General features: G+C 42.7%; 1 protein-coding gene and 1 pseudogene across 1 annotated transcript in view; one reads left to right on the top strand and one right to left on the bottom strand.

The window, feature by feature from the left end:
- Positions 1-18,027, bottom strand: part of LOC145399112 (solute carrier family 23 member 1-like) — a 753,597-nt gene that overhangs the window by 340,717 nt on the left and 394,853 nt on the right. The window lies entirely within an intron of this gene.
- LOC145398964 (uncharacterized) lies at positions 522-1,113 on the top strand (annotated as a pseudogene).

The raw sequence follows: 18,027 nt of genomic DNA, 5'->3' as shown, positions 1-18,027 counted from the left end.
GCTTAGCGTAGCTTCGTTTGCCTTTGATCTTTTAGCCTAGCTTAGCTTTTAGATTTTAGCTCTTTGAGATATTAGCTTTAAGCTTTTACCTTCGCATGTAGTTTAGCTTTTTTCTTAACTTTTAGGTATTAACTTAGCTTCCAGCTTTTAGCTTATCTTTTAGCGTTTATTTTAGCGTATAGCTAAACTTTTAGCTTAACTTTTAGTTTTAACCTTATCTTAGCTGAGCGTTTAGCTTTTAGTTTAGCTTAACTTGCATTGCATTGTTTGGATATGATAACACTATCCCAGACTGGACATGTTATTTAACAACGGTCATGTTGGTTATTCCACTGAAAATGACTGTTTGACCAAAAACGCTATAAAGTAACAGTCCTACAACACCGTGTCATTTTCCCCTGTAATCTTTAAATCACTCTTATTGCCGGTTCTCAGTATCCTTCAATATTCTTACTTTCCATTGAGTGTATACCTACTAAAGGTCCCGAACACTAATGCCTTATCTTTTTATCATCACAGGTATGGAGGCTCAGCGACGTCAGGTGAGGCCACCTCGGACTAGAGCTAATCGCCCTGAGGTGATAACGAGGCGCGCCAGAATAATTGGATATTACGAAGCAAGTAAAGGGATACAGGAAATTAGTCGCCTTCTCGGTATCTCCAGGGAAACAGTTAGGCTTGGGGTGAGGAGATATGAAGAGGAGGGTCACGTGCTCACCAGGCCCCGAAAAGGAGGACCAAGAGTAACGACACCAGCGGAAGATCAACAGATAATAAGGGCAGCGGAGCGAGCACCACTCTCAACTGCCGCGCGCAAAACAAGGGAAACTGGAGTTCAGTGTCACCCTGTAACTACGAGGAGGCGAATACGGGTGACTGGCAGACGATGTTTCATTCCAGCACGTAAAGAAACATTAACAGAGGCACATAGAGATGCACATAGGTTTGCAGAATCGTATGCTGATGTGGGGGTTGAGTTTTGGAGGTCCGTCATTTTCACCAATGAGAAATGTTTTTCATCTGTATCTGCAGTCGGTCGCCAGTGTTGGCGATTAATTAATACAATATATGATCAAAGACACATCCATGAGACATCATCAGGCGGTCGAGTGACAACCGCAATGCATGGATGGATGTGTGGGGTGGTGTCGGTGAATTGACGGCCATAGATGGACGTATGGATGCACAGGAATATATTAACATTCTAGAGACAAGCTTTCTACCGTCAGTGCGAGCGTATGCCATCCCAGACCCACAGCCTATATATATGGTGCAAGATCGCAGCCCAGTGCACACAAGTCGGGCAGTCAAGCGTTGGTTTGAGGCGCACCCAGAGATTATTCTATTGGAGTGGCCCCCTAAAGGAGCCAATTGTAATCCAATAGAACATCTATGGGCGCGTATGGTTGCTGAATGGGACGTTGAGGAGAAAACAAGGGAGGCAGTGAGGCGACATGCAAATAATTTGTAGGAGGGAGTAAGGAGGACTCCGAATATCTGTAGCAGTCTGGTAGACTCCATGTCCAACCGATTGCAAGAAGTTATAGCAGCAGAAGGAGGGTGGACACGGTATTAACCTACGGACACAAGACTTCTCCCTGGTATCAGGGGCAGGGTGGCTCAGTGGTAGAGCATCGGAATCAGGACCTGGGGGTCGTCAGTTCCGCCGCGCCTGGTAGCTACCGGGCCGGGAGGGGTAATTTCCTCCTGTCACCTAGCAGGGCTATATGATCTATTAAGGTCTAGCTCAGGGGATTATTTCCCTTTTCCCTTTCTCACTGATATCAAACGAGCGTTGGGATCCATTGATCAGGCATTAATTCTATGCTTAAGACAGTGCGACGTTGGGGTATTTTATTATGGTTATGTCACTTCACATTAATATGCTTGCAGTGCCTATTCATTGATATGCAAAAATCTTGGGAATATGTTACTACAATAATCACATGTTTACTTTGCTAATATATAATATCTGTGGCAAATATTGTAAATGTTTCATTTAATCAAATATCCTGCCTAATAAGCAAAACTGATGTGTTATGAAAGTGTTTGTGTAATAACGAATAATTGAATAATTGATCCACATTATTTTGGCCAATGACTGAAATAATAGGAAGCACATAAGCATATTGATATAGTTGCACGAAAGAAGGAAATTGAGGATGCTCGCAGTGACAAGTATTCGTTACAGCTGTCAGACGATAAATAGAGAAGCCACATTATGAAACATCCTTCGTGCTAAGGATGAAGCCTGATGCAGTGCACACACACGCACACACACACACACGGACACATGCACATGAACAAAATATACATGCATATGAATAAAACAGTTCACTTCCTTGTCTCGCTTGCACACACACACACACACACACACACACACACACACACACACACACACACACACACACACACACACACACACACACACACACACACACACACACACACACATGCACATGAATAAAATATACACGCATATGAATTAAACAGTTCACTTCCTTGTCTCACTTGCACACACACACACACACACACACACACACACACACACACACACACACACACATGTACATGAATAAAATATACACGCATATGAATAAAACATTCACTTCCTTGTCTCGCTTGCACACACACACACACACACACACACACACACACACACACACACACGCTCATGAATAAAATATACACGCATATGAATAAAACAGTTCACTTCCTTGTCTCGCTCACACACACACACACACACACACACACACACACACACACACACACACACACACACACATGCACATGTACATGAATAAAATATACACGCATATGAATAAAACAGTTCACTTCCTTGTCTCGCTTGCACACACACACACACACACACACACACACACACACACACACACACACACACACACACACACACACACACACACACACACATACTGAAAGCGTTGTGTAGTTTCACTAGGTGGATTGGAAATCTTTATTTCAATTCCTAATATCGTAACTGGAACCTATGGTCATTTCTTTCGTCTCCATAAATATGCAATGAAGATAATGCAGAGTATAAAATGGCTTATCCAGTTCTGATACATAATGTCATATATACATCCATATTATGACTCCTAAGCATACTGCATACAGGAACAGCAAGATGATTAAAAAGTGATACATTCAGAGCGAAGCCTCGAATCGCTGTCTGTATTGTCTGTGTTCGTGCGTTTGTTGCTTCGTGATAGTTAGGGTGGGCCGCCGTTCGGAAAGAACCCTGGACTAACCCTTAGCACTGGTAAAGGTGGGCCAGAAACTGTGGATCGCGAGTGTACTTACCCTCACCTCCCTGCACATCTCACCAGGAGCATAACGACCCTCACCCCCCCATCTGTATAACAGAGACTTTAAAACTTAATAAAATCAGTTATATGGAATAGGGAAGTGTGATACGAAGTAAAAACCACCACCATCGCCATCATCACCACCACCATCGCCATCATCACCACCACCATCATCACTACCACCATCACCACCATCATCACGACCACAATCATCGTTACCACCACCACCACCATCATCACTACCACCACCATCACCATCATCACCACCATCATCACTACCACCACAATCATCATCGTCATCACCACCACCACCACCACCACCACCATCATCACTACCACCACCACAATCATCATCGTCATCACCACCACCACCACCATCATCACTACCACCACCACAAACATCATCATCATCACCACCACACCCACCACCATCATCATCATCATCAATTCTACGCTATTGCATCCTTCCACCTGACCAAGCACTTACCCCTCACCCCCTGCACGTCTGACTTGGCGCATAACGGCCCTCTTCGCACCCCCCCCCCCCTGTATAACAGAGACAGCAGGTCGCATTGAAATCTCTGAGATTTTTTTTTTTTCATTATTTAAAAAAGAAATTACTTAAGACACAGCATTCTATCTATGAAAAGGCACAGTTTCATTGTAAGACACATAACAGTGAAACTGCATAACTATAGTGAATACTTTCTATTTCTGATTCCAGACTACTTGTCACTTGGTTAGGTCCCATTTCAGTATATATATATATATATATATATATATATATATATATATATATATATATATATATATATATATATATATATATATATATATATATATATATATATATACATATATATATATATATATATATATATATATATATATATATATATATATATATATATATATATATATATATATATATATATATATATATATATATATATATATATATATATATATATATATATATATATATATATATATATATATATATATATATATATATATATATATATATATATATATATATATATATATATATATATATATATATATATATATATATATATATATATATAGCACGACGCCCTAATCCCGCAAAGGGTGGCCGCAGACAAAACGCCTCCAAGTCACTCTGTCACCCACCATTTGACTCCCCTCCCCCCAACTCACCCCCCTCCCTCATATACCTCTCAACTCCATCCCTCCACCTCATCCTCGGTCTACCCCTCCCTCTCCCTCCCTCCACCTCACCTACATACACCCTCTTAGTCAGTCTTTCATTCTCCATTCTCTCCACATGTCCAAACCACCTCAGTGTATTTCTCCTAATCTTTTCAACCACATCCACATCTACCCCACAACGTTCCTTCACTTCTTCATTCGTCAACCTGTCCCTCCACGTCACTCCACATGCTCCTCTCAAGTAACTCATTTCCACTGCTCTCACTCTTGACTTGTTCCCCTCTTGCAAGGTCCACGCCTCGCTTCCATACGTCGGGGTAGGGATCACAATACCATCATGCAGTGACTTCTTAACTTCCATACTCACCTCCCTATTTCTCATCACTGCTTTCAGTGTACCAACAACCTTTCTTCCCTGCTGTACCCTTTCACGTACTTCATCCCCCAATATATATATATATATACTTCATCCCCCAATATATATATATATATATATATATATATATATATATATATATATATATATTTAAACTACTTATGACACAGCATTCAACCTATCAAAAGGCACCAGTTCACTATAGGAAACATAACTATGTGAAATTTCATGAATCTGTAGTTAATACTTTCTACAGTATGCTCTGCAAACGAAAAGCTCTACGCCAAGCTACCCAACTCTACAGACGGACAACAGTGATAACAATACCCTCCTCTGACTTTATCTGATGGAGGGCAAAAATTATTCTCTCTATATATATATATATATATGTATATATATATATATATGGGGGAGGCGGCGGCTTAGTCAGTAGAGAGGTGGCCTGGGGAGGCGGTGGCTCAGTCGGTGGAGAGGTGGCCTGCAGTCCTATTGGACCCAGGTTCAAATTCCCAGTGGGGCAGGGAACAGTTTAACCCGCCCCGTCCCGTCGACGTATGGGTACGTTGCAACGATTTGCATTTGACAGTCCCGGCGACATACCAGTACGTCGTGCAATTGCAAGGTCCCTAATTTGCACAATTTTCAATTTTCGCGCGTGATTTTTCGTATGTATACACGGGACACCTTCCTCCATTCCTCTACAAGATGCCAAGCAGGGACAATGCCTTACACCGCATAACCTCCCCCTCCCCCCCCTCACGCCATTGTCTTGGCAAAGGACCTGTTACCAGTGACCTGGCTAATAAAGATATTCAGGGCCAGAGTGATTCCCCAATCGATGACAATGTGGAGGACAATGTTTACATAGCATTAGAAGAAGAAACAGCCAGAAATAATGATCAGGTAATGTGGCAAAAAAAGGTCAGGTATGGTGATTAGTTAGTGAGTGAAACAATGCTTATAATGCCTTTATTACTGCTTGAAAACCAATATACTCTCATACTACACATACATTCGTACCAAGTAAATAAATAAATACCATTTATGAGTGGATAAAATAGTTACCCTCCCATAGAACTCGTTTTCTTTGGTGCCAGCATGTTAGAAAACCCAGTCAGGTAAGGAGGAACTCCTACCTGGATTGGGTATTTTAAACCTCAGGTGAGTGATTTCTCTATGAATTTTCGATGTTTCTCACCAAAAGCGAAGGTTTTAGCCAAAAAAAAAAAAAAAAAAAATCGAAAATACCTCGGGACTGGGGGATGTCGGAGGTGCGGAAAACCTCGGGACGTGACGGGTTAAGGATTTGCATTTCATAAAAAACAGACTTTACTGATCTACCAGAAGACCCGCCGACACGTTGTAAAAATACCCCCGCTACTACCGATACACCAGTCCTGTATCAGACAGCCCTAGCATGTATTCAATACGGACGGTGGGTGTTAGCGCTGAAGTGGTGACATGTACAGGTGCATTGTACGTAGGATTGCTGGGCCTTGGAAGCAGGCTGTGAAGCCTATGCCCAGAGTCGGACACACACACACACACACACACACACATATATATATATATATATATATATATATATATATATATATATAATATATATATATATATATATTTTTTATTTTTTTTTATGCGAGGAAGAAGGAACCAAAGGCCATGAGCCCGCAGTAACAGTTCCCTCCAAGAGAAAAACAAAATACAATTGAGAGCCAAATTCAAGATCCGATCATTTTGAGATGCCTGGACACACTGCGTTTGAAAGACTGGAGATCATAGGCAGCAGAAAATACAGATAGAGGGAGACAGTTCCAGAGCTGACCTGTTGCATAAATGAAAGACTGGGAGTAACAGTTAACTCTTGCATTAGAGAGTTGGACAGAAAAGGGATGAGAGTTTGCTGCCAGACTGGTGCTACGCGCCCGTCGTAGAGGTGGAGGAATGCAAGCAGACAGTTCAGAGGAGCAGTGACCATTAAAGTAGCGATAGAAAAGAGATAAAGATGCAACAGTGCTGCGAAGAGACAGAGGTTGAAGGGAGTCAGTAAGAGGAGGAGAGTTAATGAGACGAAAGGCCTTTGACTCCACCCTATTGAGAAGAGCTGTATGTGGGGAGCCTCCCCACACATGAGAGTTGTACTCCACACAGGGGCGGATAAAACCCCTGTATAGAGTCAACAATTGTGCAGGGGTAAAGAAAGAGCGGAGTCGGCTTAGCACACCCAATCTCTTGGAAGCAGATTTTACAAGAAATGTAATATGATCTTTCCAAGATAAGTCCCGAGTAAATGAAACCCCAAGCATGTTCAAGGATGATGCAGGATAAAGCTGAATATATATATATATATATATATATATATATATATATATATATATATATATATATATATATATATATATATATGTGTGTGTGTGTGTGTGTGTGTGTGTGTGTGTGTGTGCGACTCTGGGCATAGGCTTCACAGCCTGCTTCCAAGGCCCAACAGTCCTACGTACAATTCACCTGTACATGTCACCACTTCGGCGCTAACACCCACCGTCCATGTTGAATACATGCTAGGGCTGTATATATATATATATATATATATATATATATATATATCAGCAGCAACCATTGTAAGTCCACTGATGGACAAAGGCCACCCCAGCCTTTTTCACTGATTCCTTAGCTGAGCCAATCTCCGCCACGTTTTGCCTGCAAACTTCTCTGTCCTACCCCTCCACCTTTTGTCTGTCCTTTTTCTGCTGCCTATACAATCTCTTGGAGTCAAGCTAGTCAGCGTCTTATTCCATCGTTTATCCTTTGTTCTTGCTACATGTCCTACCCACCTCCAATTCTGTTCTCTTTTAACTTCTGTAATGTCTGACTTTAGTCTGCTCTCTCACCCAAGTTGACCTTTTTCTGTCGCTTAAAGATCTTCCCAACAATGACCTTTTCATTGCTCTCTGAGAACATATTAGTTAATTTTCCATGGATTTTGTCAGTTTCCAGGTCTCACAACCGTATGTCATTACTGGGATTGTACATTCGTTACACACCTTTCGTTTCATACATTTTGGCATGCTACTTTTCATGATGTCTGTGTTTTTATTTTTTTGTTTTTGTTTTTGCTTTCGTCTCTTTTCATCTTTTCATGAGCTCGAGGGTCTATTTTGAATACTTTTTTTTTTATGCGAGGAAGAAGGAACCAAAGGCCATGAGCCCGCAGTAACAGTTCCCTCCAAGAGAAAAACAAAATACAATATAGAGCCAAATTCAAGATCCGATCATTTTGAGATGCCTGGACACACTGCGTTTGAAAGACTGGAGATCATAGGCAGCAGGAAATACAGACAGAGGGAGACAGTTCCAGAGCTGAACTGTTGCATAAATGAAAGACTGGGAGTAACGGTTAACTCTTGCATTAGAGAGTTGGACAAAAAAAAAGATGAGAGTTTGCTGCCAGACGGGTGCTACGCGCCCGTCGTAGAGGTGGAGGAATGCAAGCAGACAGTTCAGAGGAGCAGTGACCATTAAAGTAGCAATAGAAAAGAGATAAAGATGCAACAGTGCGGCGAAGAGACAGAGGTTGAAGGGAGTCAGTAAAAGGAGGAGAGTTAATGAGACGAAAAGCCTTTGACTCCACCCTATTGAGAAGAGCTGTATGTGGGGAGCCTCCCCACACATGAGAGTTGTACTCCACACAGGGGCGGATAAAACCCCTGTATAGAGTCAACAATTGCGCAGGGGTAAAGAAAGAGCGGAGTCGGCTTAGCACACCCAATCTCTTGGAAGCAGATTTTACAAGAGATGTAATATGATCTTTCCAAGATAAGTCCCGAGTAAATGAAACCCCAAGCATGTTCAAGGATGATGCAGGATTAAGCTGAATATTATTAAACATTAGTGGGTATACCTGTGGAAGAGTTTGTCGGGTTGATAGGTGTAAGAACTGAGTCTTAGATGCATTAAAGACAACCATATTATTTTTACCCCAGTCAGAGATACGAGCCAAGTCAGACATTAGGTGTGCCATAGCCTCATCCCTTGTTTCTTGAAGTAACTGTTGAGATGGGCGTTGCGGGAACCGAATGGAAAGGTGAAGGGTGGAGTCATCAGCGTATGAGTGGATAGGGTTAGATGTACAGCTTAGAAGATCATTGATGAATAAAAGGAAGAGAGTTGGTGATAGGACAGAGCCCTGAGGAACACCACTGTTGATAGATCTAGGAGAAGAACGATGGCCGTCTACAACAGCAGCTATAGAACGACCAGAAAGGAAGCTAGCGATGAAGGCACAGATAGAAGGATAGAAACCGTAAGAGGGCAGTTTGGAAATTAAAGATTTATGCCAGACTCGATCGAAAGCCTTTGAGATGTCAAGTGCAATGGCAAAGCTTTCGCCAAAGTCCCGAAAGGAGGATGACCAGGAGTCTGAAAGGTAGGTGAGAAGATCGCCAGTGGAGCGTCCCTGACGGAACCCATACTGACGATCGGAAAGAAGGTTGTGATAGGAAAGATGCCTTAAAATTTTTCTATTAAGAATTGACTCAAAAACTTTTGAAATACAGGACGTTAAAGCAATTGGACGATAGTTGGAGGGTTGGGAATGGTCACCCTTCTTTGGGACTGGCTGAATGAGAGCAAACTTCCAGCAAGAAGGAAAGGTACAAGTTGACAGACAAAGACGAAAGAGTTTGCCTAGGCAGGGTGTAAGCACAGAAGCACAGTTCTTGAGAACAACAGGAGGGACCCCATCAGGCCCATATGCCTTGTTAATACTGAGGCCAGTGATGGCAGAAAATACATCAACTGAAGAAATTTTAATGTCAGCCATGAGGAAGTCAGAGGGGGGAAGTGATGGAGGAACAGCACCGGAATCGTCTAAGGTAGAATTGGAGGAGAAAGTCTGTGCGAAGAGATCTGCTTTATCAGTAGAAGAAATAGCTACAGAACCATCAGAGTAGAAAAGAGGAGGGAAGGATGATGAGGTAAAGTTGTTAGAAAGATTTTTGGCAAGATGCCAGAAGGGGCGCGAAGAATTCGAGTTGGAGAGTTGAGAGCATTTAGTATGGATGAAATTATTTTTAGTAGAGCGAAGAACAGACTTAGCATGATTCCGGGCAGAAACGTAAAGATGATGTGATTCAGGGGTGGGTTGGCTCCGGTACCTTTTGTAGGCCCTCTCCTTGTTGCGGACAGCATTAGAACAAGCGTGATTAAACCAAGGCTTTCTTGCGTTAGTCAAAGGATATGAGAAAGGAATGTATGCTTCCATGCCCGAGAGAATAACCTCCGTAATGCGCAAGGCACACTCAGATGGCTCACGGCCATGGAAGCAATAATCATTCCAGGGAAAATCAAAGAAGTACTGCCTGAGGGCCTCCCAGTCTGCGGCTCCAAAATGCCACAGACGACGTTTCCCTAGAGGGTCCACAGGCCGTACCGGAGTGATAGGACAGGTTAAGGTAATAAGGTTGTGATCGGAGGAGCCCAACGGAGAGAAAAGATTAACAGAGTAAGCAGAAGGATTAGTTGTGAGGAAGAGGTCAAGTATGTTGGAGCTCTCTCCAAGGCGGTCAGGGATACGGGTAGGGTGCTGTACAAGCTGCTCTAGGTCATTAAGGATAGAAAAGATGTAGGCTTGTTCATCAGGTGGATCTGTGAAAGGAGAGGAGAGCCAAAGGTGGTGGTGAACATTGAAATCTCCAAGAATGGAGATTTCAGAGAAAGGAGAAATGGATAGAATGTGTTCCATCGTAGAAGTAAGATAGTTGAAGAATTTTTGATAGTCAGTAGAATTAGGGGATAAGTAAACAGCACAGATATATTTAGTCAGAGAATGACAGGAAAGCCGAAGCCAGAGTGTGGAGAATTCAGAAGAATCAAGTTCAGGAACACGAGAGCAAGATAAGTCGTTGCGTATATATACACAACAGCCACCTTTGGCTTTGAAATGAGTATAGAGAAAGTAGGAGGATACAGAAAAGGGTTTGCTGTCAGTTGCCTCAGACAGCTGAGTCTCCGTTAGAAAAAGAAGGTGAGGTTTAGAGGAGGAGAGGTGGTGCTCAACAGAACGAAAGTTAGAGGAAAGGCCGCGAATGTTGCAGAAATGTTGGCTTTGGCAGTATTAGCTCCCCCTGCTACCTTCGCAGATTCTCTTAGCACATCTGTTAGTCTACCATTCAACTTAGCAATGTCACCCTTTTATATTTATCTATCTATCTCTCTGATATATATATATATATATATATATATATATATATATATATATATATATATATTTATATATATATATATATGTATATATATAGATAGATAGATAGATATACGCACCAGTTTCGCATACTATTAAGTATGCTTGCACACAGTCAGCTTGTGTGGGCCGATTACACTTGGTTCATAGACTACACACACATCCAAAGCCACTCCAACATTACAATGACTCTTACAAGCACTTCTTCATTTACACATGAGTTTCTTCTAGCTCTAAGTCACTTCCCTGGCCTGGTCCACTCCGACGATCTGAAAAGATTTGTTAGGCGCACCAAAAAACTTGTAGTTCCACTATGGACCAACTGAGAGAAACTAAAATAATCCGCGTTTTTGCAGTTCATCTGTCAAAATCATATGGCAGGTTCATTTTAAATAGTACTGAATCCAAATGAGACCAAACTTGGAGAATTCCTCCAAGTTTGGTCTCATTTGCTGAAGACGACGGGACTTGACTTTGAGTCAGCCAAAGTTTCAGGTCACTAGGGAAGGCCAAAACCGATCCATGTGTGTCTATGTGTGAATAAAGCAAATAAAGCCTCTTTTTTTTTTTTTCATCTTATATGAACCAAACTTGGTGGAACTGTTGAGGATCAGTCAAGGAATTGATTTACTGATTTTAGAGCAGTAATACAAAGGTCAAGGTCAAGTGGCAAAGTCAACTTAAGTAGTTTTATCTACTGTAGACCAGACATGGTGAAAGGCATCAGGGATAAGATGAGATTAAGTAATTCGATTTAAAAGAGAAAAAAGTTGGTTCAAAGGGGAAGGTTGCCAAACAGTTTATGAACCAAACTTTGTAACAGTTATAAGGGTTAATCAAGGATGAGGAAATTTGATTTAGTCAGTAATAGGTCGATGGTCAATAACAGGTAGGGGTCAAGGTAGCAGGGCGTCAACGCAGACAATTCTAATCAGATTTGGACCAGATTTAATGAAAGGGTTAAGGGTGAAATAAAAATGAAGTATCTCGATCATCAGAAGTCAGTCGAAGGTCAAGGTCATGAAGCACAGCCAAATGCTGGACCCTTCAGTCAAATGTAGCTGGTGAGTGCAGTAGTCTCTAAGAGCTCCTTTTTACCTATGGCATTGAAGGTGAAGGAAGTTATGTATTCACCCGTTTGTCTGTCCACATATCTAAAAAAAATTTTGATCAATATTTTTGGACATGCAGACCATGGGCCATGGGACAGTTGTTTAAATTTGATGATTACCTGAATTAGAGTCCCGGTCCAGAACTGTTTTTTAGTTCGTGGTCCACAAGATATCTCAGAATGTTACTGATGTACTTCAATTAAATTTTGTGGATATGTGGGTCATAGGCCACGGAAGAATTTATTAATTTTGTTGGAGATCAGAGTTGTCTGGTATGCAGTAGGCGTTGTCGGGGGTATGCGCTCACTGCGCTTAACTTGTTCATGCTGTTTTGTCTTTGTTTTCTAGTCATCTTTCTTGCTATTATCATCGAGGTGTACAAATTTCATCACTCCGTTATGTCATCCTAAGCTTTTTACTATTAATGCTACTTGCCAGACACAGCACTTTTCATCTCATATAGTGATAATTATTACACCTTGCATTTGCGTATTGTTGTATATCGTAGTTTCTGTTTTATCGTACTCAACCCAGCTTTGCCTTAATGACAATGTTGCCCAGAGTGTTGGGGTTTGTACCGAAAAGCTTATAATCTAAATACACTATCACATTATTTCTTTCCGCGCACTTAATAACATTTACCTTGCTCTTGTCAATGTTTACCTTTCAAAAATAAATTTAGTCACCACTGTACTGTAGGGAGTAACTTGATTAAAATGATAGGTGGTGACAAGAACGAGAGAGAGGAAAAAAAAAAAAAAGACAACATGGTACTGATGGCGGTAATGGAGATAATTTATAAAAGTTTCTCTGACAAAATAATTACAGGTAGCAAGAATAAAACTATAAATAATATCTTCATAATCAAACGATCAAAAGAGCAGCTTGTGGTGAATCTTCACACACATCAGGATTTTATTTTACATGTTTGTCAATCTTGGCCATAAACTCCTAAAAGTTGCCAAACTTCACCTGATAATTTAATACATTAGATGTCGGTCAATGGAACTACTTTCATTTATGTGGTTCAAGTATCACTATAGTCACAAGTAAAATATTATTAATATAGTTGCTCACTACAGTGAGGAAAAGAAGCTCCATTATAGTAAGTAAAAAAGATGAAATAGCAGCCGTGGCAACAGAGGGCATCACAACACTCCCAGGAGACGACAACAGAGGGATCGGTAAGGCGCGTAAGACGTCCGTGTGATATGGGCATACGTCCCATACGGCCGTGCGCCCCTATTCCACGGAGTGCACCAGGCACAAACATCTCAGTACGGGTGCATTACCCTCCAACCAATCCAGCCTTCGCCAAGATCGGGGTGGAGCTAATAAACCAGCTCCAGACAGCACTCCAGTGACGGCCGGCAGCCACACAAATAAAGCTACGGCCTGTAACCATACACAAGCAACTGCCTGTAGTCATGCACCAGCAATGGCCTGTAGTCGTGCACTGGCAACGGCCTGTAGCCATGCACCAGCAGCAGCCTGCAGCCGTGCAATTGTGATGGCCAGTTGCCGCACACGTAAGAGTTGGCCAATAGCTACTCAGAGTGCTGTCCACCTCCCCTGCAGAACCCGTGACACCCAGTTGCCGCACGGGGGGAGAGAACGGCACGCCCTCTCTCCTTCTGCAGTTGCCTTGAAGGGCACGACACCAGTGACGGCAGGCAGCTGCACCAGTAGACAGGGGATGTCCTGTAGTCGCCCCTCGCCTACACATCGCCCTTCACAGGGGATTTTGGCAACGGCCTGCAGCTGCACCCATAGACAGGTGATGGCCAGTAGCCAGACTTCGTCTGCAGTTCTGTCAGCAAGTCGGGCCCCAGTGACAGCCACTTGCTGCACCGACGGGAAAGGGATGACTGGTAGTCACTCTCCTCCCATTGCCCGCAGGACCTCAGTGATGGCTGGTGGCCGTGCCAGGAAAGGACATCCCAAAAGTCCCTCACCCTGTGACTCCACAACCAGAGAGAGATCCCCGCTCGAGCCACCCCACCATTGGTGGAGTGAGTACCACCTCTAGCTTCCCAGCCCGAGGCAGCCTTCAGAAGGAAAACCTCCTGACAGCGGATTGGTGGAGAGGACCTGTTTTGACCATGGGGCTGCACTCTATCCAGCAGGTACCTGAAGGCGACCAGCACCTGTTGGACTCCTGTCACCAGCAACGCTGCAGTCCTACTCTGATGATGAAACAGCGGGAGTGAGACCGCAGCAGATGAGCCCTCCACGCCGCCATATATCCAATCACCCACACATACAGCCATCCATCCAGGCACGACCTCGCCAGTCCGGACAAGGAGCGACGTGCTTTCCCGCAACGGGCACTTACGGAAGATATCTGGCCTCAGTCTTGAGGGCCAAACCTCTGTACCTAGCCTCTCCAGTTCGGGGCCCTTCACCAAGCCCACTCCGGAGGACGACACCTCTACGAGCAGTCCCATGCCCCCTAGACAAGAAGACACTTGAGGGGACTCAGCCAACGCTGGACCAACACCTGTGAGCCACCGGACAGCCGCTCCCTTGCCCCTCACCCCTACTGTGACTGTGACTTCCATGCCAGTGAAGTAAAAGTGAAAGTGACAATCAGAGTACAGTGCCAGTGTTTACCTGCCTCAACTCTGCTACCTGGGAGGCGAGACATTAGCAGTATTCTACCGTCCTGCCCCACTCAGTGAACATGGGACATGTGTATGATCCCAAGAATTAAGTGTACTCCCAACTTCACTTAAGTACCGAGTCTGTCCGCTTATTCTCGAGACTGCCGGTATCCTGCGTGATACCTGTAATACATATCTGTCGGTCCGAGCTTTGCTTTTGTATAGAGTCTTGTGGATTTTCTAGCTTCCCTGTATCAAGAATTTGGTAATATACATGTAAGGTTGTTGCACTGCGTTTTTATGCCCTGTTCCTCTCACACCGTGTCTTAGCTCCGGTCGAGAAAAGGAACCCAGGTATACATTAGGTGTTGCTAGGACATGAAGCCGCCCTAAGAACACCTAGCATAACAAAGGAAATCACCAAAGAACTCAATTCCGGGACCAACCTTGTTCCTAGCTCAATCCATCGATGTTCATGCTCTCATTATTTGAATGAAATGAAAAACTTATAACCATGCATCTACAGTATATATGAAACTAATATAAAGTACTAGACCTCAGGTGAAGACCGTATGCAATAACGCGTTCGTCCCACGACTGAGGGACTTTCAGTGTGTCGTCTGCTACCTAACTGAAGTTGGAATGGAAACATTAGCGTACCGTCTTATTTCCGGGACGAATATTTTTCTTAGCTCAAACACCAGTCATTCATTCTGACTCACATTCTTTCCTTACTATTTCAATATGTGAAAAATTTATATTCATATTTCTCCATACAAAAGCAATATAATGCCGTTTGATCGCAAAATATTTGTACAGATCAATTTAATACCGACCCCATGCACCACGAGTTAGACTCGTTCAGCAACCGCGATTTCGGCAGGCGGTTTCGTCTTCCCATGTTTACGGTTTTGAAAATTATACTTTTTTCATAAGTAAAATTCGGTACATTCACTTCAGCATGTGCCAGATGCAGCATTAATTTGTTTGAAAACTACGTGATAGGCTTTTCAAAATAAACATGTAGTGAGACTTGTAACATTATGCGATGAATGCTATGGCGCCACTTGTTGTTTATGTATTTTAGTAACTGTTCCGCAATATTTTTCTTAATAAATCATGTCTAGAAAACAGGTATAATAACTAATGATTACATCATTGCAGAATTTATTACTGTTTACTAATAATTATCATGTAAGGCAGTGGTTTCCAACCTGTGGGGTGAACCCCCATAGGGGGACACGTAGGGCTGCCTGGGGGGGGGGGGCGCGTAGGCTTGATAAAGAGGGTAATTATATTTGAAAACTATGAATTATGATGGAATTCAGTAATTTCTAAATATGGAGAAAATATTTCAGATATGAATAAGAAATCTAGTTATCTGAATATATAAACAATTTCAAAGATTAAGAATCTATGATACTGACATGTGCCAGTAAATTCCAGTATTTGAGGAAGGGGGGCGCAGGGAATGTGTCATTCAGTGAAGGGGGACAAGAATTAGAAAAGGTTGGAAACCATTGATGTAAGGGATTTTAGAAAGTATGCTACTGTGTGGATCAGGAAGAGGTGCCCGACTTCAATTATCAGGTTAGCATTGGCAACTTTTGGGAGTTTATACCCAAGGCAATTCTGGGGTCATTCATGGGAGATAATGATATGAGTGTGGGAGTTAATGACTAAGTGTGGCATGAATGTCCGGAAGCAGCCACTGCCAACCACATGAATTTTGTTCCTAGGACATCCAGAACCACCGCCTATCAACAGCAATACATTTTTGTTTTGATTTTATTTGTAACCATCGCAAATGAAGTTGGACTGATGTTATGTTTTTACCTGTGTCTGTCTGTCTGATTGTGCACAAAAAAAAAAAAAAAAAAAAAAAAAAGGAATTGGACATCAGTGAAGTCTTCTGGATACGTGGGCACTGGGTACAGAACGACTTGATTAGAGTTTGAGGTGGCTCTGGGTGTGGATGCAGAAGCAAATAGTAAATTCACTTGCAATGCTAAAGGTATGTTTCCTCCGAAATTGTTTAATACGGCCGACTGACATGGCGGAATCAACTGGCTATGTGAGACCATGAAAGAATTTGTCTGGTAGGAAATGAGGAATCTCAGCAGTAATTTAGGCGCTGGTGAAAGTATGGGCCTTCTTAGTGCTTTCTTGTGTATATATGTAGTTGCGTGTGTGTGTGTGTGTATATATATACTTTCTGGTATATATATATGTAGTTGTGTGTGTGTGTGTGTGTGTGTATTAAATCTCTCTCTCTCTCTTTCTCCCTCTCTATAGCCTATATGTAAGAGATGTAAAATTTACTGTCTTTGGTAAGAACAAGGTCTTCTGCAATCCAGGGCTTAGAGTATATCGATTAAGGAAGGATGCAGACCATAATTATGAAGAAACTTTATATGTTACCACACCCACACCCTATACCCCGAAGAATCGGTTCACCCACTACCAATTATTAACTTGCTGAACCTGTCCCCAATTCTACTTCCATAAGTCCATTTCTGTCATCCATATTACCACCATAGAAGGTTGTTACTTAACCCCGATCTGTCTAGCCGAGCAGACCCATCGACCAACAGAAAGCTACTACTTCTGCAGGGGCCTTTGTACTGGTACAGAGCAGTACACACACCACGTAAGGAACCCGTACCCTTTCGTGTTGGACAGCGTTTCACCAGTCGGACCAAGATCCCTACCCAAACCCAGGTGCAGGGACACATGCAGCTCCTAGTGCTTCGCCTCCTCCCCCCCCCCTCCCGTGCACAGTGTCACCAAATGTAGGCTTCTCATTAGCGTCACTGCAGTAGATAGTTGGAATGAACGTCATTTTTTCTCCAGAGTACCAGATGTCACTACACATTACCACCAACTTTGTGAGGAAAGTGAACTTTGTATTGCCAAAAACACATTTTCTTCTTAAAGGAGGTGGTGGAACATCCAGTGAAGCTGCTCAACCATACGGCTTTCATTTCGTCTCCCTCCCCACGGCACCCCGTGCCTTTCGAGACCCAGACCTAGTCTGACAGTAACAGCAGGCCATGCACAGCTGGTGGGAGTTCCCCTGAATGGTAGAACATATCAACAAGCTTTCACTTTCGCTAAAACCTTAGAAGCAAATTAACGTTTTTGCTTCATCATCTACCATTCATACACGCTATGCCTC

This window comes from Coenobita brevimanus, chromosome 47, assembly GCF_032717465.1.
Source record: "Coenobita brevimanus isolate Jiangsu-jjx chromosome 47, ASM3271746v2, whole genome shotgun sequence".
NCBI lineage: Eukaryota > Metazoa > Arthropoda > Malacostraca > Decapoda > Coenobitidae > Coenobita > Coenobita brevimanus.
This window is presented reverse-complemented; position numbering and strand designations above follow the sequence as displayed.